Genomic DNA, 24,685 nt, shown 5'->3' with positions numbered 1-24,685 from the left:
AAAAAACTATCCTGGTCCTCAGCATGAATCTTAAATGGCAATAGTCACTGGTGAGATTTCTCTAAGCCGCATTTGTCATGCTTCTGAATCTATGATGGTAGCACCAATATACACTGAGCATGGGAGTTTTCTATTATAAAATTTGAAGTTTTCTACTCATATTCAATGTAAGTTCCAATGTTTCTTTTAGGATATTGATGTACACACTTTCTTTTAGGATATTGACGTACACACATGAGTGTTCATGTATGCACAAATGCACAGACACACTTGGACCAGGAGAGATGGAATTCATCTATGAGACCTGAGATGGCTCATTAAAAACAAGAACTGAACAAGCACAGAAATTGAGTTTATTCTCGCTATAGCAATGGGGAGCACCCCAGATCTGAGGATCAGAGTGTCCCAGCAGGGTGGCTTTGTCTTATACCTTTATAGGTAGGTGTAGACAGTTATAAGTGGGGTGGTTTACAGTCAAGATTGATTTTGCAATCAGGAGAAGTCTCAGTCAATCAGCTTAAAAGAAAATGTTTATCTCTGTGTCTAGCTAGTTACAGGAGGACAAAAAATTCATCTAATTATTCATAAGACAAAGCATGTGAAATTGGAGGGTGTGTATCTGGCCTTGTCACAGGTAAACAAGGGAGTCATCTGTGCATCTTATTTGTCATGAGAAAGAGTCAAGAGTGGACAAGAAGTCTTATCTAAGTCACATGGGAAGGTTGGTTGGTGACAAGCTGTTTCCCAGAACAGAAAACTGTTACCGTTTTCAGAGCTCCGGTGAAATTCAACACTGTCTGCCACAGTGTACTATTAAGGGAAAGAATTGGGCACCTGAGACTCTCACATTAAAAGCACAACTTCATGATATCACTGGTTTCTGAGGCTAGGTTGACCAACCATTATAAGTAATGCTCATCTGAGCTTAACACTTGTGCATTTTACCACTTGCAGAAGTTGGAAAAAAATTATCTAAAACTGTTTTCCCACTGCTTGGGATTAGAATAAATGTGATGAAAGCTGAGGGTATCTAACAGGCAAAAGGGCATATTACTGATGAAACTGTGTTATGAATGTCATGTTGTCACCCAACAAAACAAAACAAACTTTTTAGTGAAGCAGCATGGTACAGAGGAAGGAACACAGATGAAGTTGAAGTTGAAACTCCAGAACAGAGACCTCAAAAATAACACCACATATCTACAACCATCTGATCTTTGGCAAACCTGACAAAACCAAGCAATGGGGAAAGGATTCCCTGTTTAATAAATGGTTCTGGGAAACCTGGCTACCCATATGCAGAAAACAGAAACTGGACCCCTTCCTTACACTTTATACAAAAATTAACTCCAGATGGATTAAAGGCTTAAATGTAAAACCCAAACCATAAAAACCCTAGAAGAAAACCTATGCAATACCATTCAGGACATAGGCATGGGCAAAGACTTCATGTCTAAAACACCAAAAGCAATTGCAACAAAAGCCAAAATTGACAAATGGGATCTAATTAAACTAAAAAGCTTCTGCACTGCAAAAGAAACTATCATCAGAGTGAACAGGCAACCTACAGAATGGGAGAAAAATTCTGCAGTCTGTCTATCTGACAAAGGGCTAACATCCAGAATCTACAAGGAACTTAAACAAATTTATAGGAAAAAAACAACCTCATCAAAAAGTGGGCAAAGGATATGAACAGACACTTCTCAAAAGAAGACATTTATGTGGCCAGCAAACATATGAAAAAAAAGCTCATCATCACTGGTCATTAGAGAAATGCAAATCAAAACAACAAGATACTATCTCACGCCAGTTAGAATGATGATCATTAAAAGGTCAGGAAACAACAGATGCTGGAAAGGATGTGGAAAAATAGGAACACTTTTACACTGATGGGAGTGTAAATTAGTTCAACCATTGTGAAAGAAAGTGTAGCAATTCCTCAAGGATCTAGAACCAGAAATACCATTTGACCCAGCAATCCCATTACTGGGTATATACCCAAAGGATTATAAATCATTCTACTATAAAGACACATGCACACATATGTTTACTGTAGCACTATTTACAATAGCAAAGACTTGGAACTAACCCAAGTGCCCATCAACGATAGACTGGATATAGAAAATGTGACACATATATGCCATGGAATACTATGCAGCCATAAAAAAAGAATGAGTTAATGTCCTTTGCAGGGACATGGATGAAGCTGGAAACCATCATTCTTAGCAAACTAACACAAGAACAGAAAACCAAACACCACATGTTCTCATTCATAAATGGGAGTTGAACAATGAGAACAAATGGACACAGGGAGGGGAACATCACACACTGGGGCCTGTCAGGAAGTGGGGGGCAAGGGGAGGGAGAGCATTAGGACAAATACCTAACGCATGTGGGGCTTAAAATCTAGATGACAGGTTGATAGGTGCAGCAAACCACCATGGCATATGTATACCTATGTGTCCTATGTATGTTCTGCACATGTATCCTAGAACTTAAAGTAAAATTTTTTTTAAAAAGCTGAAATCCAAGGTCCATCATTCATTAGCAGTGTGACTTTGGTGATTTAACCACTTTATGCTTAATCTGGAAAAGAGTGAGGCTTACTTGGAAAGAATTCCATGATTAGAGATCATGTATGGAAAGCCCTAGATAAAATCTACCTGGAATGTGGCAGGTACTCAGTGATGGAGCCCCACTTCCTTGCCAGGGCTGAGTGTTCCCACATTAAATTGGGGAGAGGTGTGTGTTTCATAAGTACATGAGTCTATGTATATTAAGTCAAACTTTCTCCAGTGAGTATAATTAAAGATGTAAAATTTGGGAACTATCGCTGGTCATCTTCTGCCGTTTGGAGAAAGCCAGTCTGGTCTGGGTATCATGAAGATACTCAGAGGAAAGTCAAAGAAGCATGAATCTGATACCCAGACTAAGAATCTTGAAAGTGTTCAAGTACCTGGTTCTACTTATCCCTCTCTCCAACTTCGCTTGGCTATGCTGAAGGCTAAGTTTCTGTCACTTACATCCCACAATATATTAATACAGGCAGCAATTGTTTTTATTCTATTAATAGGCAAAATGCCATGAGTAAGACAGGGACAGTTAAAAATAAACATTTTCTTCCCAATATCATCTCCAAATTAATAACTTATTCAGTAATTCTCTGTTTTAGATTGTCTAACAGAAATCTAAGAATATTAAATATAGACAATAAATATTTTTTCAAAAGATGCCTTTTTCCACTTATTTGGCATTACTTCATTGGAATTCATCTTCAAAGAGTTAATTTTATCTTGACTTTAGTTCTAATCTTCCCAGTGGAGCTTTCAATATAAGCTAATGATTTTGATGTACATCCAACTCAAGCTGCATAATATACTATTCTATATGCTCTTCCATCTGGGAAACACTTAGAGATAAAGGAAATAATTTGATTATTTGCTTCATACAAATTGCTGCTCTGAAAATTAGTTTTTTAATGTAGAAAATAAGAAACTGTTTAATGCTTCTTATCAGGCTTAGCTTTTCAGATGTTCAAGGGACTTCGACTGAATATTGACAAGTAGCAAAACACTACAGTATATGCAGTAGAGAAATTTCAGACTGTACAAACAAAAATACATTTATTTTGCCAACCTGCATCCAGAGTTATTCTTAAGAGTTGTTTTCAGGGGCTTAGGAATCAAAAGAATCAGAGAGACAAGAGTGGGCACCTAATGCCTTCTAGGAAATAATAAATTCATTCTAATTATATATACTCTGGGTAGCAATAAACAGGTAAAAGCCAAACACACCTTCAGCAGCAATGTGCTTCATGGACAGAATGTATTATGAGCTAAACCCACTGTAAGAAATTATAGCCTACATATGCAGGATTCCCAAAAGAACAACAACCACCACCAAACTGCAGATTTGTACCATTGTATCCCCTCTTATGCAGAATAAAATGCTCCTGAAATGAAAATGCTTCTGTCAATGGTGGTGCTTGGTGTTAAGAGTTTAAAGTTATCTGGGTTTGTACTTTTGGTTACCTTTTTAAAAAGATTTAACTAAAGCATTTTACAAACTTCAGAAAAATTATCAGAATATCAATCTATTTTGTAGGTAAAATAAAACACATAAAACCAACACACATTACCTTCTTTGTCCAAAAGTAGTTACTGCTTTCTTTCCTAACCAGAAGATACCAAGCACAGGCATACTGTATTAGCCAGGGTTCTCCAGAGAAACAGAACCAATGAGCGAGAGAGAGAGAGAGAGATTTATTTTAAGGAATTGACTCACATGATTGTGGAGGCTGTTAAGTCCAAAATCACAGGATGGGCCAGTGGAACAGGAGACCCACGGAGAGCAAAGGTTCAGCTCAAAGGTCATCAGGCTGGAAGAGCTGATGCTGCAGATGAAATCTGAAGGCGATCAGCTGGAGAATTCTGTTACTAATGGGAGAGTCAATCTTTTTGTTCTACTCAGGCTTTCAACTGATTGGATGAAGCCCACCCATGAAATGGAGGGCAATCTGCTTTACTTAACTCCACCAATTTAAATGTTAATCTCACCCAATAACACCCTCACAGAAACACCCACAATAATGGTTGACTCATAAAATTTACCATCACATATATATATACCATTGCAAAGTCATGCTTCCCCCTACCTACCTAGAAGCCACCTGCATAGTTCCCATTTACTACGAAGACTTCCTGCAGCATCTTTTATTTGAGGTTATCCTCTGACCACACAAAAGAGGAAAGACACAGGCTGAAAGTACCAGGAAGTGAATGCTTCCAGACTGCCCTTAACTAATAAGGGGTGTAATTTGGTGGATAACCTAAAGTTCCTCGTCTTTCAGAGTGACAATCAAAGACTCAGTCCACCCCATCTCTAAGGAGAGGATCCCTTCTCTGTCTCATTTCTCTACTCCCTTGCAGTGCCTTCTAGGATCACCTGCCAAAGAAACAGGCTGTACCTAAATTCTTGTTTCAGCATCCTGCTTTTGGGGAACTTGAACAAAGATATTATCCAAGCTGGTTGTTCTTACCCCACATTGCTTCCCTCCCTTCCTATTATCTACTTCTTGATTTCAGGCTTCAATTCATACAAACAGAGCTTATGTCTATAATTTATTATTTTTTTAAAGTTGATCTCTATTTGTACTGAGAAGAGAGAACCAGGAATAAGGGACTACCCCCTTTTCTATCCAAGGACTTCACTTTTAGCAGCGCATCCACAAAACACACACACAAATTTGGCAGTCCCAGTATAAAATAACAAGTAGATTCTTCCCATCAATATATAAAGACTACCCAAATGTATCTGTAAAGCTGAATAAAGGCATTTCTAGACAGAAATGCTCAATTGATATTTATGAAAAACAGGTACGTGAATGAATGAATAAATAACATTCAGGCCAGGCATGGTGGCTCACCCCTGTAATCCCAACACCTTGGGGAAGCCAAGGTGGGCAGATCACCTGAGGTCAGGAGTTCAAGACCAGCCTGACCAACGTGGTAAAACCACATCACTACCAAAATACAAAATTAACCAGGTGTAGTGGTGTATGCCTGTAGTACCAGCTACTCGAGAAGCTGGGGCAAGAGAATAGCTGGAACCCGAGAGGCGAAGGTTGCAGTGAGCCAAGATCAAGGCATTGTACTCTAGCCTGGGTGACAAGAGCAAAACTCTGTCTCAAAAAATAAATGAACAAATAGATAACTTTTTGTTGTAGAATTGAACACATAGGTCACAGAAGCAAGGGCTCTCCCCTGATAAAAATCGAAAATGCCATCTTACCAAGCATAAGATCCAAATGGAAGTGCCTAGTTTCAGCTCTATCACTGTCAATGTAAAAACCCACAGAAAGCCACATTACTGCTGTGCCTTACATTGAATCAAGAGTGTCATACATTCTAGCATTAAGAGCTTTGGTCTACAAGTCAGGACAGCTGGATGGGAAATCAAACTCACCAGTACTTGACACTTGACATTTCTAAAGTCCAATCTTTATTGGAGTAAATGCAGGAATGATACTTATGGTTACCAGATTATTATCTGGAGGCAATAGGAATTTGGCCTTGAAAATGTGGCTAACTAGGTTCCATACTCAATGTAATTATCTAACAGGGCTCAAAAACCTAAGGGCTTTCAGCTATCTTTGCTTCCCTTCTTTAAGGAAAGAAGATGATCCAAAACTATGGTCTAGGCACTTTTTTTTTTTTTAGTATTAGAAACCTTGGTCAAAATGAACTCTTAGGTGGAAATTCAATTTATATAATGTCTTAATTTATTCACTCAACAAATATTTATTGCGCACCATTGTTCAAAGTACTGGGGATACAGCTGTGAACAAATGGACAAAAAGCCCAGACCTCATGGAACTTACCCTTTAGAAGAAGAGGTGATCTGGTCGAAGGGTCTATGTGAGCTGGCAAAGGCAAGGAGTAGAGCCCCTGGAGCTCTTTAGTATGCATAAGAACTACCTGGAACACTTGTGGACGTGCAGGTCCCTACCCTCCCTGCCCGCAGTCCCTCCAGACTCTGATTCTTTAGGTCTCCAGGAAGGAAATTTGGATTTTTAACAAGTACTCTAAAGTATGTGATGTAGGTGATACAGACCACACTGGAGAAGCACTGCCCTAGAGTTTCCCAAGGCAGTTTACAAACTACGTGCCTAGATTATTTCTCTAGGGATTGGCCTTTCCGTCCTCTTTCTCAGGCAGTCGTCAAGAAGCACGTGATGGATGTCCCCATTGAACTAGGACCTGAGAAATGCATGAAGTTTCATTAGAGGTTTTTTTTGTGTGCCAAAATCAGAGTCAAATAAAAACAAAGTACTAAAACTCCAAAATTATCTTAGATTCCAAAAATACCCTTAACAGTAAACAGATGAAGACCTGTGAGCTGCTCTTGAACCAAGTTCCTAGAGTGCTTGGCATATATCTCAGCACACCAACTTAGCCTAAGTAGCACAAGGATCTACTTCTGCCACGGTTTCCTGTTCTCAAGTAGTTGTTCATGAAAGGTGAGCACTGTGATTCATCTAAGTCTCTGTGTCCCTTTGTGCCACCACAGTATTTGTCATATGGTAGACAATATATGCTTGTGAAATCCTTGAATAAATGAGATAATGAATGAACAAGTGAATTAACAAATAAATAAGCCAACCTCCCCTGTATTCGCTTGCAAATGAGAGGATCTCTCTTTCTACATGATGTCCAGCTTCCTAAGTCTCTGATTTTAATGTTGAAAGAAGGCCAGAATGAAAAGGAAATCAGCCACTAATTGCTGCCTCCAAAAATTGACCCCCTCAAAAATTACAGAATGCTCTTTGCTACATGGCTTCATGGTTTGTAAGTCCTGGAATTGGCTACATTTCAAATCATATCTGTAAAAATACATCTACTAAAAAGAAAGCTTGCTGTATGGCAGTTTATAAGAGTTTCCTGGTCCTCTAACAGCAGAGTTACATAAAGTTTCCACAGCATACCCTATTTCCATTGCAAAAACTTTTAACCTTTAAGTTAATCCCTCCTCAAATTTGATGATGATGATTGATGAAAATGACAGCAAAAGCCTCCAACTGTTTATTTAGGCATCACTGCCCTCTGCTGGATAGAATTAGAAGTTTCCATGTAAGTGCACTTAGTTTTCCAGAATCTCTGGATATAAAAGGACTTTTAAAGTTATTCTTACCTAGTCAAATCCAGGGCTAAAACTAAGGATCAGTATTTGATTTTCTCCTTTTGCCTAAGGCTCCAATATAATTCAATACAACATTGTTACTGATCCTGTCCTTATCCAAAATTGTGATGTTTTGTTCATTGGGAATTTTTTGCATTAAATTTTATTTTTAATATCACATTAAAATATTGTTTATCTTGATCACTGAATCTTTTGAGGCTCCCTTAAGTTTTGTCCCTATAGAAAGTGCCTCACTTGCCTTACCCTAATCCCAGCACTGGTCAAACTATCCCTAAACTACTTTCTCCAGGAAGTTGACAGCCACATTTGAACACTTCAGGAACATCTTCTTTGACCTCTCTCACCAGGTCTAGGCTCCCTGAACTAGGGTCCTGCAGAACCATGTATCTCTCCTTGCATAATTTCTGGATAAATATCTGACTGCACTCTAGACTGAGCTCCATGAAAACAGGAGACTTGTCTGGAATTTTTTCTAAGCATAGGATTTTCAGTATCAGTAGTTAGAGAATAAATATAAGTTGAATGAAAGAATTACCAAATACCAGTGAAAGAAGGAAAATCTTCCTTCTATTAGAGCAACGTAATAATAACAGCAAAAACAACTGCTATTTCCTGATCACTTACTGCATGGCGGACTTTGTGCTAAGTAACATATGGTCTATTTAATCCACACAACAGTCTTGCATGGCATGGACCATTATTATCCACATTTCAGCAGAGGAAGAATCTAAGGCTTAGAGAAATGCAGAAACCAGAAACATTTCTTTCTAAGAAATGTAGAAACATTGGTTCTAGAACTTTCCCTTGATAACACTTTTACATATCACACAAAAATAATTCCATCAAACAAGACTATAAGAGACAATAACTAAAAAAAGAAAAAAATAGGAATTCCAAATCCCACCCAAAAAGGATTTTATGCCTGTTATGAATGGGTCTAGACTAAGATCTTCAGGGAATGAAAAGGAAAAGCCAAGCAAATTTCTCTCTGGGATCATCAGTTTAGGAAAATATAGAATATTTTAAAAATTAACTATGCAAATGCTAATGTAAAAATATAAGGTCTAGTAGGGTCAATGTCATAAGAGAAGGAATAAATGTGAGAGAAAGATTATAATCTGGTTGGAGGGATCAGGAATCCCTTCATAGGAGATGGCAGCATGTCAGCTAAGCTCTGAAAGAGAGAAGAAATATTAACAGGTACAATTGAGGGTAGGAGAAGGGAGAACAATTGAGAAAGAGGCAGCAGTCCGAGGTAAACCACCTTTACAAAAATCGTAACAGCGAGAATGACGACGGTGAGAGAGATCTGATCTAACCAACTCTATCTTGCCTTTAATGTCCTAACTGCCCATGGTCATGCCTGAGTGTGGTCCAAGATAATTTAGGGAGAAATTTAGTTTATAGCTTAATTGATAATAGCCCATCCCCAAAACTACCACCTCTGTAAAACTAAAGGCCGCCAGGTTAGGAGGATGACAGGGGCCTCAATTCATAGTTAAATGACTACCAGCCATTATTCTGGAAGTCGTAAGATTTGCAACTTCCCCAAGTACTCCTGTAAATAGCATCACTATTGTAGAATCTGAGATTGGCCTTTTGAGATGTCTTTTCAGACTTTTGCATTTCTGATGATGGGATGGTCCTACGGGGACCAGCGACTCCTCTGTGCCCCCCACCCAGAAGCAGACTCAGTGCTGGAGGACTGTTTTCCACACCCCTATGATTTCATTCCCAACCAATCAGCAGCACCCATACCCTAGCCCCTGCCCACCAAACTATGGTTGAAAAATCCTAGCCTCCAAATTTTCAGGGAGGCTGATTTTAGTAATAATCAAACACCAGTCTGCCGTTTAGCGGGCTCCGCACGTATTAAACTCTTTTTTTATTGCAATTCCCCTGTCTTGATAAAATCGGCTCTATCTTAGCAGTGGGCAAGAAGAACACACTGAGTGGTTACACAAGCACAAGGAAAGAGGCAGGAGCGCGTGTGTGTGTGTGTGTGTGTGTGTGTGTGTACGGGAATGTTCCAGTTTGTCTGCAACACAAGGCACACATAGAAAGTAAAGGGACATGGGGCAGGGATGCAGACTGGAACATAGCACCAAGGCACCCCCATGCCAGGCCAAGGGACCCTTACATAAGTATTTCCTACTAGAAAGAAAGAACATTCTTGAGCAGTGAAATGCTGTGAAGCTCAAACCCTCCTCCCCCACCAAAATCCATTGCCTCGGGCTGCTGGTAGTTCCCCTGGCTAATAAGGATACCTCATCCGAGCCATTTCCACTTCCAGGCTTTGTCACCTGCTGAGGCCAGAAAGGCAGTGAAAGGGTCTGGAAGCATTGGTGGCCTAGGGAGGGTGGCCCCTGGTGGCCACTCAGCTAACCAACATGGTGGCAGAGGCAGCAGCGGAGGCCCCACTACGCCACATGGGTCTGGGTTGGAATAACAGAGTAAATGGTGGGCAGCAACTTAGCACTGGCATTATTGGTGAGGCTGGGACACGGGCTCTCCAAGTCCCACTGTGGAGGAGGTGCGGGCGTCTACATGCACACCGTTGCTAATAGTAAAATCCTTGGAAGACCTTGATGTAGTTCTTGTGTTCAATCATGGCTCAGAAAGGAGCACTATTTCGTCAGTGAAAACCACAAAAACATTTTTTCTAAAATCAATAAACAAGTTGGAAATTATCAGAATAATTTGGTGAGTGATATGCACCAGAATTAGTTATATCACTTGTTTTGTGACATACAGTTTAGTTTAGTTAGAGAATAAGAAACCCATTTCTGATTTCCTTTTTTTTTTTTTTTTTAACACTTCACAAACTTGTGTGTCATCCTTGTACAGGGACTGTGCTAATGTTCTCTGTATCATTCCAGTTTTGGTATGTGTGCCACCAAAGCGAGCACTGTCATTTTCTTATTCACTTATTTATCTATGCAGCCATAGCAGTTGTCGGATGTTTTAAATACCTCTCAGGTTTGCAGTCATTCATTCACATAGAGACAGAAAGCTGTCATGACGGCCTGGCAGCAAATGAGGGGACATGAAGACGTCCCTCCTACACAGTGGCTGAGCTGACCTTCCTGCATCCAAGACCATTCCCACTCACCCTGCAGAGCTCTGTCCTATGACATCACCTGCTGACTCCCCTAAAATAGTACATTGATATAATGTAGATATGGTTTGCTTTTTCCTTCAGAGGTGGAGGACACTGTTACCAGAACAGAACGGGTTTATTGCCTGATTAACTGGCCTAAACGGTGGGTGAGATATATTCATCCATTTCTAATTAGTGAAAGCTGGCTTTGTGCCAAGCTCTGTGCTAGACTCTGGGACACAGTAAGAAGAAATGAGTAAGCAAAGGAGCCTCTGGAGGAAGGACAGCCTTAGAGGGTAAGAAAAGCTTTTGGGAGAAAGTGGTGTTGACAACGCTGAGACCTGAGAGATGAGGAAACATTAGCCAGGCTCTTCAGATGCTGGGGAGGAGACAGGGAAAAAGAAAGGAGAGGAGGGAGGGAGAAGGAGCAGAACACAACTGCAGGAAAAAAACAGCAAGTTCTTAAAGACTTGCAAGAGAAAAAATATAGATCCTTGGGGAAAGTGGATGCTTCTTAAGCCTGGAGCACTGAGCACAAGGTGGGTGCTATAGTTTGAATGTTTGTTTGCCCCCTCTAAGCCTTATGTTGAAATTTAATCCCCAGTGTGGCTATCCTGGGAGGTGGGGCCTAATGGAAGATGTTTGGATCATGGAGATGGATCCTGCATGAATACATGAATGCCCTCCATGGGGGATGAGGGTGAGTGAGTTCTCACTCTATTAATTCCCTCAAACATTGGTTGTTAAAAAGAGCTGGCACCTCCCACTTCTCTTGCTTGTCCCCTCTCTCAGCGTGTGATATCTGCACACACTGACTCCCCTTCCCCTTACACCATAAGTAGAAGCAGCCTGTGGCCCTCACCCAATGCAGATGCCCAATCTTGAACTTTCCAGTCATTGGAATCATAAGCCAAATGATCCTTTTTTCTTTATCAACAGCCCAGCTTCAGGTATTCATTTACAGCAACACAAAACAGACTAAGACAGTGGGGAGCTGTGAGAGGTAAGACTGTGGTGACAAGCAAGGCCCAGGTCACAAAGATCTTCATGAGCCACATGAACAGGACTGGGCTTTATTGTGAGAGTAATGGGAGGTCGTTGAAAAGATTTAAGAGAAGGGTAATGTGATCAGATTTGCATTTGAGACAGGGTGCCCTAGCTGCACTGTAGGGACTAGACGGGAGAGGGCTAGACTGGAAGCAGGGAAACAGTAAGGATGCTTGCTGTGGTAAATCAGGTGAAAGAAAGATGATGGTGTCAGAACTTAACTAATGACCATGGAGTTGACAGAAGTGGGCATTTCACACACTATTTATCACAAAGAATTAAAGACCTTGGTGACTGATGGGTGGTTTTAAGAACTGAAACTTTGTGTCCCTCCCAACTCCTGACAAAATTTAAATTTTGAAACCCTAACTTTTATGTGGCTATATTTGGAGCTAGGGCCTCTAAAGAAGCAATTAAGGTTAAATGAGGCTATAAGTATGGGGCCCTGATCCAATAGGATGTGTCCTTCCTTATAAGAAGAGAAACCAGAGAACTTGCTCTCTCTCTCTCTCTGCCCACCATGTAAGGACACATTAAAAAGGTGGCCATCTGCAAACCAGGAAAAAAGCCCTCACCAAAAACTAAATTTACCAGCACATTCATCTTAGACTTTCCAGCTTCCAGAACTGTGAGAAAATAAATTTCTGTTGTTTAAGTCACCTAGCCCATGATATTTTGTCATAGCAGCCAAACAGACTAATACAGATGGGGGTTCACAGAGAGAGAGGAGTCAAATGGGACCTCCAGGGTTCTAGCTTGGTTAAGATGCAACCTGGAATACCAGGCACTGATAGGTGTGCACAGGAGAAACAGGCTTGTGGGGAGGATGAGTTCCAATCTGGGCATATAGGGTCTGAGGGACTATGGGACATCCAGGCAGAGATGCCCAGTAAGCAGTTGGATACATAAGTCTGGAGCTCAGAAGAAGCAGCTAGATCAGAGACGTAGATTTAACAATAAGCATATAGCTGATAATTAAAGCCTTGAAACAACAAGAGATTTCTCAGGAAGAGAATGAGGATGAATAAAAAGAAAAAAAAAAGACTGAGGACATACATCAAAAAATCACCAATGTTTAAGGAATGGAGAGGAAAAAGAAGTGCTTTTGGGGAAGTTTAAAAGTGGAAGAGGAAAAATCCAAAAATGATGGTGGACAAACATAAGTGGGGGTGTGGAAATATCAAGAGGGAGAGCATGAACAATAGTGTTGGCTGTTTATGGGAAACTAAGTTAGGTCAAGGCAGAGAAGGGATGCATTGGTTGAGCAGTGCAGGGGATGCTGGCAACGTGGAAAAGAGGACCTTCAGTGGAGTGGCAAGGGCAGAGTCAGGTGCAGAGTAAAGGGCAGAATTAGCAGAATAAACTCTGAGAGAAGTGGAAGTAAAACAATAGCAGAAATAAGGTCAAACCATATTTGCAAATATTTTTACTCTTGAGCTGTAATTTTTTTTTTCTTTTTTTTTTTTTTTTTTTTGAGACGGAGTCTCCCTCTGTCACCCAGGCTGGAGTGCAGTGGCACGATCTCGGCTCACCGCAAGCTCTGCGTCCCAGGTTCACACCATTCTCCTGCCTCAGCCTCGTGAGTAGCTGGGACTACAGGCGCCCACCAACACACCCGGCTAGTTTTTTGTATTTTTAGTAGAGACGGGGTTTCACAGTGTTAGCCAGGGTGGTCTCGATCTCCTGACCTCGTGATCCGCCCGCCTCTGCCTCCCAAAGTGCTGGGATTACAGGCGTGAGCCACCACGCCCAGCTGAGCTATAATTTTTTGATAGATGTAAATAGGAAGATGGAATTAGTTACTAGAAGGCATAAAGAGATACTTTATTTGTGTAATGCTATTTCTTAAATTAGACTATATGGCAGGTTAGAAATGAAGTCACATTTCAACATTATGTGGAACTAGATTGGTATATTTTGTTCAGATTAGATTTTAATGGAAATGAAGCTTTGTGAACTTTTAAGCTTTCAAAATGGTTTATTTTGTTTATTTGTAAAGTGGCTTGAGAGCAACTATAAATACATTTTGACATCAGGCAAATTCCAGGAAAGTTATCTCTGTGTATGTAATATTGGTTGTCATTATGGTGATTTGGAGAAAATAATACTCCGTACATTATTATAACCAAATGATCCATATTGACCCAAAGCCTTACTGAACTATTGTTGAGATAGAAATATCTGGCTGTAGTAAGAGTCTTGGAAGTGCTAATTCTCACCCTTTCCCTCTACCTCCCACTTTTTCTCTGCCTCTGTAATCATCCAAATGCAAAAAGCCCTAAATCAACACTTGGCAAAATCCTCCTAACATTATTTTGAGACGTTTCTGTTTACTTGTGAGTTTTAATTCCTCTGCAAGGAGTTCTTCCCCGCTCTCAAATCCCGAAATGTACTGGAGGATTCTATCCCTCTCCTCCTCCCTCCAAATCCCAGAACTTGGCCCATCCAAGACCCATAACCTTACTTTCCCTCTGATTCTCTTCTGCTCCTCCCAAGTCCGGGCAGACATTATCCAGTATTTATGTGGGAGAACTGGCTCTAACTGTTCATGTGGTTTTCCAAACTTCGTGTTTGCCTGGTCTTAACTTCAAAAATACAAAAGTTAAAAATTACTTTTCTTTTATCTGCAATCTGCTCTGTGTCAGCCCATCCCTATGGCATAAAGATAAATTTCATACTACATCAGACTGACGAAGAGATACAAAACCTATAGGGAGGGAATTTTAGTTTATATCTCAAAATATTATCTTGCCATTTAAGCAAATAAAAGAGAGAGCTAGAAAGGAGGAGGAAGGAAAGAAAGAGGAAGGAAGGGAGGGAGGGAGGGAGGGAGGGAAGGAGGGAGGGAGGAGGAAAGTCATCAGATTTAATTTAAAAATTATATTACCCCCATCATCTAACACACAATCACTGGGAACAATTTTGGTATATATCTTTTCAATTTATTATCTATATATCCATCTATATATTTCTACTATGTCTATCTTTTGCTACCTGTAGGGTGCAATCTGCTTCATTGAATTTAATAATTCACTTCTCTCATGCTTGACAGCATTACTCAATTCTGAAAAGCCTTTCTAAATACAAAAAGAGTAAATTTAAATTTTTTCTTTAATTTTTAATGAAAAAATTTATGACACTTTTTTATCTTAACCTACCTTACCCAAACAATTTTCACATTGCTAACTAAGCAATAAAAACAAGTTTATACAAACAGCAGACAACAGCATCCCAAAGTATCTGAATATGGTTTGTACATTGACTAAAATATAATAAACATCTATTGTACTCACAAAATGAGGACGAATAGTCTTCGTAGTGGATGTTGGTTGGGGACAGTTGTGAGAAAGTCATTCTTTTGGAAGATGAATTTTCTACGCACCATTTTCTTTACCAATTCTTCACATTTTCAGGGATTCATGATTATATTTGGCACTCAAATTAGAAATAATTGGACTTAGAAATAAAGTTAGAGCACTGAAAGCTATCTGTAGGGTAAAATAAAGGCTAAGTCTTTGTATTAGTCTGTTTTCATACTGCTGTAAAGAACTGCTCAAGACTGGGTAATTTATAAAGGAAAGAGGTTTAATTGATTCACAGTTCAGCAGGGCTAGGGAGGCCTCAGGAAACTTACAATCATGGTGGAAGGCACCTCTTCACAGGGCAGCAGGAAGGAGAATGAGCGCAAGCAGGGGAAATGCCAGACACTTATAAAACCGTCAGATGTCATGAGAACTTACTATCACGAGAACAGCACGGGGAAACCGCCCCCATGATTTAGTCACTTCCCACTGGGTATCTTCCATGACACGTGGGGATTATGGGAACTAAAATTCAAGATGAGATTTGGGTGAGGACACAGCCAAACCATATCAGTTTTATAATTCTTAGTAATGTATGGAAAGAACACACAGAGACACTATGTCTTTACCCCACTGGATTGGTGAACCTACACAAAGCAAAATATTTAGAATCACCTAATATGGTGCCCAATTCTACTTGTTTCACATTATATTATTTGACTAGAAACTACTGTGTTGAGAAAATTGGTTTGGTTAACATGGTTATCCTAAAAGCATAATGTTTAACCAGTTTGGTTTGGTTAACATGGTTATCCTAAAACTATAATGTTTCATATAGCATATTTACTTAGTATTGCTTGGGTGAAAATAGTTAAATTTTTTTAAACATTGTCTGAAAAGTTGTATAACTGTGAAATAGCCAATATGGCCAAAAATTGTTGAATGAACAGTCATTATATGAAGTAAATCTATCTATGAAAACATCATTTTATGCCAGTAAATATGATTCTACAGCAATATTTTAAATGGCTGCATAAATTCCATTACATAAATGTACCAAAATTTATTTAAACAATTCACAATTATTGGAAATTTAGTTATTTTTTTCCAGATTTCATTGTTACAAACAATACTATGCATGATCCTTCTTGTGGTGAAGTCTCCTAAGAGGCTCTTCATATTAAAGTATTAGCCTTTTTATCCAAAGCTAGATCCCAATTCTTCTGATTCCCAAGTTAGTATTTTTCTCTCTACGTCAAATTGAGGAGACAGGGATCACACTAAATTTGCTGCACATAGATTGACACAACCACAGAAACAAACAAGCAAAGATTCCCATGAACACACACATATTAAAAGTAATGGCAAAAACTGCAATTACTTTTGTACCAACCTAATAGAAGTTTACGTTGATCATTCGATTCAGAAGAATGCAATTCTCACTCCAGAGTAATTGACCAACGGTTTATTAAATAATATGCTTTTCAGAGGCATATAACCAAGAAAAAAATTACTTCTTGTCCAACTTTGTCTTCATGGTTTAGTTTGGAAATCTCTTCTGAAAGACTCAATGCTTTAGGCTAGAGTCTCTTTAAGAGTTTTTCAACTTTCCTTGTTAACCAAGTAAGGGAAAACTGTGTTATGCTAGAAAAAAAATGGCCTGGTTCTAATTCTTTTGCCTTTACCTTTGTTCCTTCATTGACTTGTAAAGGTAATTAATATGGAAAAACTCTGGTGATCCATATGGCCAGTGTTCTCCATTAATTAAGTTATTAGTTCACATACACACACAGACACATACATGTGTTACCTGGGCAACTATACACAGAAGCAGAAACTAATTAACCTGGTGACAAATATAATTAAAGCAAGAACCTATAGCCTTAAAATGGTATTATCTGGTATCACCAAAAGAGTAAGACTGAATGTGTTTTCATTTACAGAGAAATAAATGGCTTCAAATTCCTATTTCCAATTCAGTTATGACATTTTCCTGATGAAGCATACGTCCTGGCCAGAGTACTGTGTTATAAACAAGCAAATTTTCTGTAAATGTTACAAATCTATTTCAAATCTAACAGGTTCTCTTATTTCTCCAATAGTTCAGGTAAAAAATATATATATATAGCACATTAATATAATTTATCCATCTTGTTCAGGAAGAATAGAGAATTGGTAAGGTTAATTGATTTCCCATTTACTATTTCTGGTGTTGGTTTCCATGAAAAAAAGATGTGTTTGGATATCAGCAAATCAATGACTATTTCATTTTCCTTCATTCTTTTTATGAGGAGGCAGCCTAGGGCAGTGAAAGCCTCCCCAGACAGAGGAGACATGGAAATGCTTAAGAGGTGCTACAGCTGCTGGAACAGACACCTGGAGTTGGTAGTTGTCATAACCCACAATCCTCACAACAATCACCAGCAATTTCTAGCAACTCAACAATTTCCACTGTTATGGAAGCCAGAATCAGAAAGCTTACCCTTTCCTCCCATTTCTGAACTGTCATAAACGCCACTTACTGCCAGAACCTAAAAGGCAGCCTCTTGGCAAAGGATCCTGGGAAATGTAGTTTGTAGACTCCCAGAACTAGTAGTACAGAAGCAAGTAAGGAAGAGTAAGTGTTCAGCTTAGAGACAGCAGATAAATAACTGGCACACCTCTAAAACTAAAAACAGAAGCAGAAAAGCAAAACAGAATTACGGAATTCAGAGGAAACACTGACAGTACAGAGAACGGTAACCAAAAAAAAACTTTTTAAGAAATGATTAAGAACAGAAAAAACAAGAAAAGGTAGGACATCCATAAAAACAGAATGAGACACTGTTAAATAAAAAGACATCTTAAAACAAGAGAGAGCAAATGGAAACAAAAACTTTGATAATTAAAATTAAAAATAAAAGTTCAAAAGAACACTTGAAAGGCAAGGTAAAAAAAAAAATCCCATAAAATTTAAATACACAGGAGTAGAAAAAATGACAAAATTAGAGGATCTACTAAGATCTGAATAATAAGAACTTCAGAAAAAGAAAACGGAAAAAGTAGACGAAAGGAACATATAAAAGATATAATAAAAGAAAAATTGCCAGAACTGAAGACAATAAATCTATAGTTTGAAAAGCCCCACCCAAGTACCCAAAAATGGCCAAGGCATGTCACCATAAAATTTCAGCACACCAGGGATAAAAAGAAAATCCTAAAAGTTTAAATAGAAGAAAAAAGAGACCATGTATAAAGATTCAGGAATAAGAAGTCATCAGACTTTTTTTTTTTTTTTTTTTGAGATGGAGTTTCTGTTCTTGTTGCCCAGGCTGGAGTGCAATGGCACAATCTCAGCTCACCGCAACCTCCACCTCCTGGGTCCAAGCGATTCTCCTGCCTCAGTCTCCCGAGTATCTGGGATTACAGGCATGCACTACCATGCCCGGCTAATTTTGTATTTTTAGTAGAGATGGGGGGTTTCTCCATGTTGGTCAGGCTGGTCTCAAACTCCCGACCTCAGGTGATCCACCCGCCTTGGCCTCCCAAAGTGCTGGGATTACAGGTGTGAGCCACCACGCCCAACCGAAGTCATCAGACTTTTAAAGAGCAAAAATAAAGGAGAAAGGAATAGAAAGTATCATCAAAATTTTGAAGAAAACTTATTTCTAACATACAATTCTGTCCCATCTACATTATCAAACAAAAGGTAAAATAAAAATAGAAACATTTTTAGAATACAGGTTACCCCCAAAATTGTCTCCCAAGCATTGTTTCCCAAAAAGTTATTGTAAGGTAAATTCCTCCACAAGAAGGAAGTAAACCAAGAAGTCATGAGTTTCAAAAGAAGGAATGAAACACAGAAGAGGTGAGGGGAATTTGGATGAGAATTGGTTCCTCAATGGCAGCTATGCAAAAGCCTAGAGATCAGCCAATCCAGACTGGATTAGTAGGATAAAAGGCTCCAGAACAGAGTTGTTTCCATGGGGAAGAGTAAAGGGGAGGACTAATAGATCAAGTATGGCTATACAAAAAGGACATGTACAATTCTGTCAGAGTACTTGGGAAAGAATTGACAGGCACATGGAAAACCAAATATATTGGTGGTGGGGGGAAGATCCTAGCAACTACTAACTCCAGCAAAAACAAAAAGTTATAAAAGAAATGTAATTGTATTACATTTTATGATAATGCTGTGAACAATACAAACATAATCAAAAGAACGTAAATGGTGAATACTGATTTCACCAAAAATGTATAATGTAGTAGATGTTTGCATGGGGTCAGAGAAAGCATTGGTGATGTGGGAGTATATAAGAGATAAAATCTCAACTATGCTAGTAGAAAATCTACCGAATATATTGAAAACTAAAACATTAAGGAATGTCATTTAAGCATGAGGATCCGTTTTACACATTATGAAACTATTGCTTTTAAATTGTCAGCAAGTTTTCACAGGTCATACTCAGAAATGGGCAGTGCTAGGATTCCAGTCCTAGCCTGTCACGCAAAACCTGTGCCTTCGACTCCTTTATGTGCTGATTCTGCCTCATTGGCAGTGTCATCTTTTATGTCTTTTATGTTTAAGCTCTAAGTCCCACTCTCTAAGGCGTGCATTTCTAACACCATAGAATCCCACATGACATCATGTTAGGGATATTACTCAGAACCTATTGCAGAGGAGAATCATACCAAATCATTTGTCATATAATGTGCTAACCACAAATGGTAGCACATCCTTCGACCATCATCCTCAGAATAAACTATAACACCAAGATCCTCTTACAATTTTAAAAGGAAGTCATCTAAAAATGGGTTGCTCTCATTCCTGACCTCTCAATAATAAAGATTCTTAATAATCATTAAAATTCTTAATGATTTTTAGTAATCATAACTCTTTATGAATGATTTCATACCATTTCTTTTGGTGTCTCACAGAAATGCCCATTTTCATATTGCAAGCTACTTTGGAGAACTTTTTAAGTACATGTCAAGTCTAAAGTTGTAGTTTTTGCCAGATATAAATTGGAATAACCTGAGGAGTTCTTTCAAATACTGATCCCTAGACACCACCACAGACCAATTAAAAATCAGAATCTCTAGATGTTTTAAAAGCATCCCAGGTTATTCTAATATAAAGTGTTGAAAACCGTAGGTTCACAATGTCAGAGTCGTTTGAACCTGTCCAACTCCATTTTGAATAGGGGTTGGGTAAAATGAGGCTGAGATCTACTGGGCTGCATTCCCAGGAGGTTAAGGCATTCTTAGTCACAGGATAAGACAGGTGGTTGGCATAGATACAGGTCATAAAGACCTTGCTAATAAAACAGATTGCAGTAAAGAAGCCGGATAAAACCCACCATAACCAAGATGGTGACAAGAGTGACCTCTGGTAGTCCTCACTGCTACACTCCCACCAGCGCCGTGACAGTTTACAAATGCCATGGCAACAACAGGTTACCCTGTGTGGTCCAAAAAGGGGAGGCATGAATAATCCACCCCTTGTTTAGCATATCATCAAGTAAAAACCATAGAAGTGGGCAACCACCAGCCTTCGGGGCTGCTCTGTCTATGGAGTAAGCATTCTTTTTTTTCTCTACTTTCTTAATAAACTTGCTTTCACTTTACTGACTCACCCTGAATTATTTCTTGCGCAAAATCCAAGAACCCACTCTTGGGGTCTGGATCAGAACCCCCTCTCCGGTAACAACAATAGTGATTCTCAAAATGTGGTTCCCAAATCAGCAGCACTAGCATTACCCGGGAACTTGTCAGAAATGCATATTGAGCTCTGGTGACCAGAAGTCTGAAGTCAAGGTGTTGGCGTGGCGCGACCTCACTCCCTCCCAAGGCTCCCCGGTTCCTTGCCTCTTCCAGTTTCTGGGGTCTGTTGGCATTCACTGTGGCTGCATCCCTCCAATCTCTGCCTCCGTCTTCACGTGGTTCTCTCATCTGTGTGTCTGTGTCTTCCCTTCTTCTGTCCCTTACAAAGACACTTGTCATTGGATGTAGGGTCCACTTGGTAATCCAGAATGATCTCATCTTAAGATTCTTAACTTAATTACACCTGCAAAGACACCCTTATCCTCACATTCATAGGTTCTGGGGACATATTTTTGGGGGGACACCATTCAACCCACTACAACACTCAAGTTTGAGAAGCAGTGGTAGAGGCAGAATGAATGAGGAAATTCCACATGGAAAGGTGCTCCCATCAATTTCACACAAATCCTCCCCTCTCTTTTCATTTTCTCCTCTTGTTCACTTCTTTCTCTTCCTTTTAGTCACTTGATTGTTATGTGTTTGTATTTATTTTTTTTTCCTCATATTCCTTGAGAAAAAATTTTTCCATTACTTTTTGACTCTTACAGCCCCGTTCAGGCTGCAAACTGCATTTCTGTTTTAGAAGAAAATTCAAAATAGTGAAACAAGGCTTCCTTTTTTGGGTGAAATATCAAAAATCATATTTCACATAAAATGTGGTCAAATCTGATTTTAGAATTAATACTACAGATAAATGCTGTAGATGGTTTAGTAATTCTGTTTTTCCCATTGCAACCAGTGTCCTCTAGTGGTCAATGTTGGAATTGATAGTAAAAAATAAACATTTTCATCTCTTTTCTTGCTTACTGATTAAATAACATATGTTGAGAAAGCAATGTGTGTCAGATACTGTAGATGTCTATATAAGACACCTAGACAAATAAAATTAAGATGCCATCCTTCAAAAGCTCGACTTTTTCCTGTATTATTTCAGAGATGCTGGAATATTTGATTGGAATATTTATTTCATTAAAATCTATGAAAACCATTTCATTAGTGTAACTATGCAGACGTTCTAGTGAGCAATTTTTTTTGTCCAGAGGGATAATTCCAAGAAACTTTATAATGTATGAAAAATGAATGAAATATACAACATAACTCAAGTCAGAAACACTTGGCGTGATGATTTAATAAATTGTACATGCCAACATAAAAATTTTAACTCTTTGAAATCCCTTTATCTCTCATGTTAATCCTTATATATCTCTTACGTTTTGAAGAATAGCAAGTTGGTTCAAGAGTGCACTAATCAAGCACACACATTTTACTCTCTTTCCTCCCCAAATCCCATGGAAATAAAAATAAATAAATAAAATAAACATGAGAATAAATCTGTAAAGAATTGAATCATGGGAAACTGGCATCACCAGACCAAAAGAAAGTGCAATTTTGACTAAATGTATGGGGTAAGTGTATAGCACAGTCATGTCAGGCATGAGAATTCCTGATCTGAGTAGGGTTTTCCAAGAGTTGTATTGGTCTTCACAAGACAAGGAGGTACTTAGGGGTGAAGAGGCCATAGCAGGAAGGGAAGCTGGGGGAGTGTTTATGTGGAGAGCCCAGCTTCTGAGATGCTTTCCTCTTAAACCCCAATAAAAGAACCTTCCAGTTAGAAATCTAGTCTTTCCCCTCCTACACTATAATTCCCTCTTTTAAACTTTTCCAATCCTTCAGTAGATAAATTCTTATTGTTATGGGCTAAGTTGTATCCCTAAAAATGCATGTGTTGAAGTCCTAACGCCCAGTACCTCGGAATATGACTGTATTTGGAGGTAGGGTCTTTAAAAAGGTAAGTAAGGTAAACTGAGGTCATATGGGAAGGCCCTAATCCAATATAACTGTTTCATAATAAGAAAAGGAGACTAGGAAGCTGGCAACACACAGACTGAGGGACAAGCACGAGAGGGCACAGCAAGAAGGCCGTCACCTACAGGTCAAGGAAAGAAGCTTCACTGTAAAACAACTGCTGACACCTTGGTCTCGGACTTCCAACCTCCAGAACTGTCAGAAAATAAATTTCTGTTGTTTAAGCCACCCAGTCTGTGGTAATTTGTTATGGCAGCAAACTAATACACATATTCGCCTGCAGAGCCTGGTGGAATAATCTTAGAGAGGTCGCACAGGACAATTCATAAAAAGAGAATGAAAGGGAGTCCCAATACCTCCTTATAACACCGGCACCCCTCAAAAGGGATCCTTATTATTTCAAGTCTATGAGCTGTAGGACAATGCAGTCTACAGAAAGACGAGGAAATTTTAGAAAGAGCAGTAAAACCAAGATGTTCAGAAGCATCCCTGAGTGGACAACTGGAGACACAGATGACTGAACTATCTGCTTCCACTGCTCCTGCATGATGATTTTACTTAGTACATGGATGAGTATTCATTTTAACCATTACATATTTGTCTGGGTGTAATATATAAAATTATAATCATTATATCAAATGCCTTATTTTACAGACATTGCTGCTAAAAATAAGGCTGGTAAAAATCGAGAATTGATTTAAAGCTGAAGAGGAAAAGTGAAAAATTCCATAAAGAAAAAATGTTATGTACAAGGCAATAATGATCATACATCTACAACCTAAGATGCTAGGAAACAAAAGAGTATATATACAGAGTTCTAAGAGGAAAGGATTTAGAACCTAAAATCCCATATCCAGACAAATTATCACTCACATAAGAGGACAAAATAAGGATATTTGCAGATGTCACACAAAACATTTAGATATAACTACTGATCTGGTTTGGATCTGTGTCCCCACCAAAGCTCATGTTGAATCGTAATCCCCATTGTTGGAGGTGGGGCCTGGTAGGAGGTGATTGGATCATGGTGGCAGATTTCTCATGAATGGGTTCATACCATCCCCTTGGTACTGTCCTCATGATAGTGAGTGAGTTCTCATGAGATTGGTGGTTTAAAAGTGTGTGGCACCTCCCTGCTCTCTGTCTCAGTCCTGCTTTTGCCGTGTGACGTGCCTGCTCCCCCTTTGCCTTCCGCATGATTGTGAGCTTCCTGACACCTCCCCAGAAGCAGATGCAGTTATGCTTCCTGCACAGCCTGCAGGACCATGAGCCAAATTAAAACTTGCTTTTTTATAAATTACCCAGTCTCAGGTATTTCTTTATAGCAATGAAAGAACCGACTAATACAAATACCGAATGAGGAACTTCAGTAAGAAGGAAACTGAATCTCATAAGTTAAATTGTATGTAAGAAACATTGGTAAGCACATTGATAATATGTGATAAAATAAATACTGAGGCCTGGTGCCGGCAACTCACACCTGTAATCCCAGCACTTTGGGAGGCCGAGGCAGATGGATCACTTGGGTCAGGAGTTCGAGACTAGCCTGGCCAGCATGGTGAAACCCCATCTCTACTAAAAATACAAAAATGAGGTGGGTGTGGTGGCTGGTGCCTGTAATTCCAGCTACTTGGGAGGCTGAGGCATGAGAATCGCTTGAGCCTGGGAGGCGGAGGTTGCAGTGAGCCGAGATTGTGCCACTGTACTCCAGCCTGGGCAACAGAACGAGGCCCTGTCTCAAAATAAATAAATACATACATACATACATACACACACACATACTGAGTGCTGAGTAAGGTAGAGAATAGAGAATTCCCTTCTCTCGGCATGAGTAGAGAGGAAGGCTTGGTTTGGGAAGCCCTGTGTTATAGGACTGGGATCCCCCATCTTGCATTCCCTTTTTAGGGTGCTGATAGGCAGGAGAAAACAC

General features: G+C 39.3%; 1 non-coding gene across 1 annotated transcript; it reads right to left on the bottom strand.

The window, feature by feature from the left end:
* Positions 1 to 10,500: 10,500 nt before the first annotated feature.
* On the bottom strand, positions 10,501 to 10,607 carry LOC112135108 (U6 spliceosomal RNA). The gene has a single exon (XR_002916406.1). It is a non-coding gene; the product is annotated as a U6 spliceosomal RNA (small nuclear RNA).
* Positions 10,608 to 24,685: the final 14,078 nt, after the last annotated feature.

This window comes from Pongo abelii, chromosome 13 (genome assembly GCF_028885655.2).
Source record: "Pongo abelii isolate AG06213 chromosome 13, NHGRI_mPonAbe1-v2.0_pri, whole genome shotgun sequence".
Taxonomy (NCBI): Eukaryota; Metazoa; Chordata; class Mammalia; order Primates; family Hominidae; genus Pongo; species Pongo abelii.
This window is presented reverse-complemented; position numbering and strand designations above follow the sequence as displayed.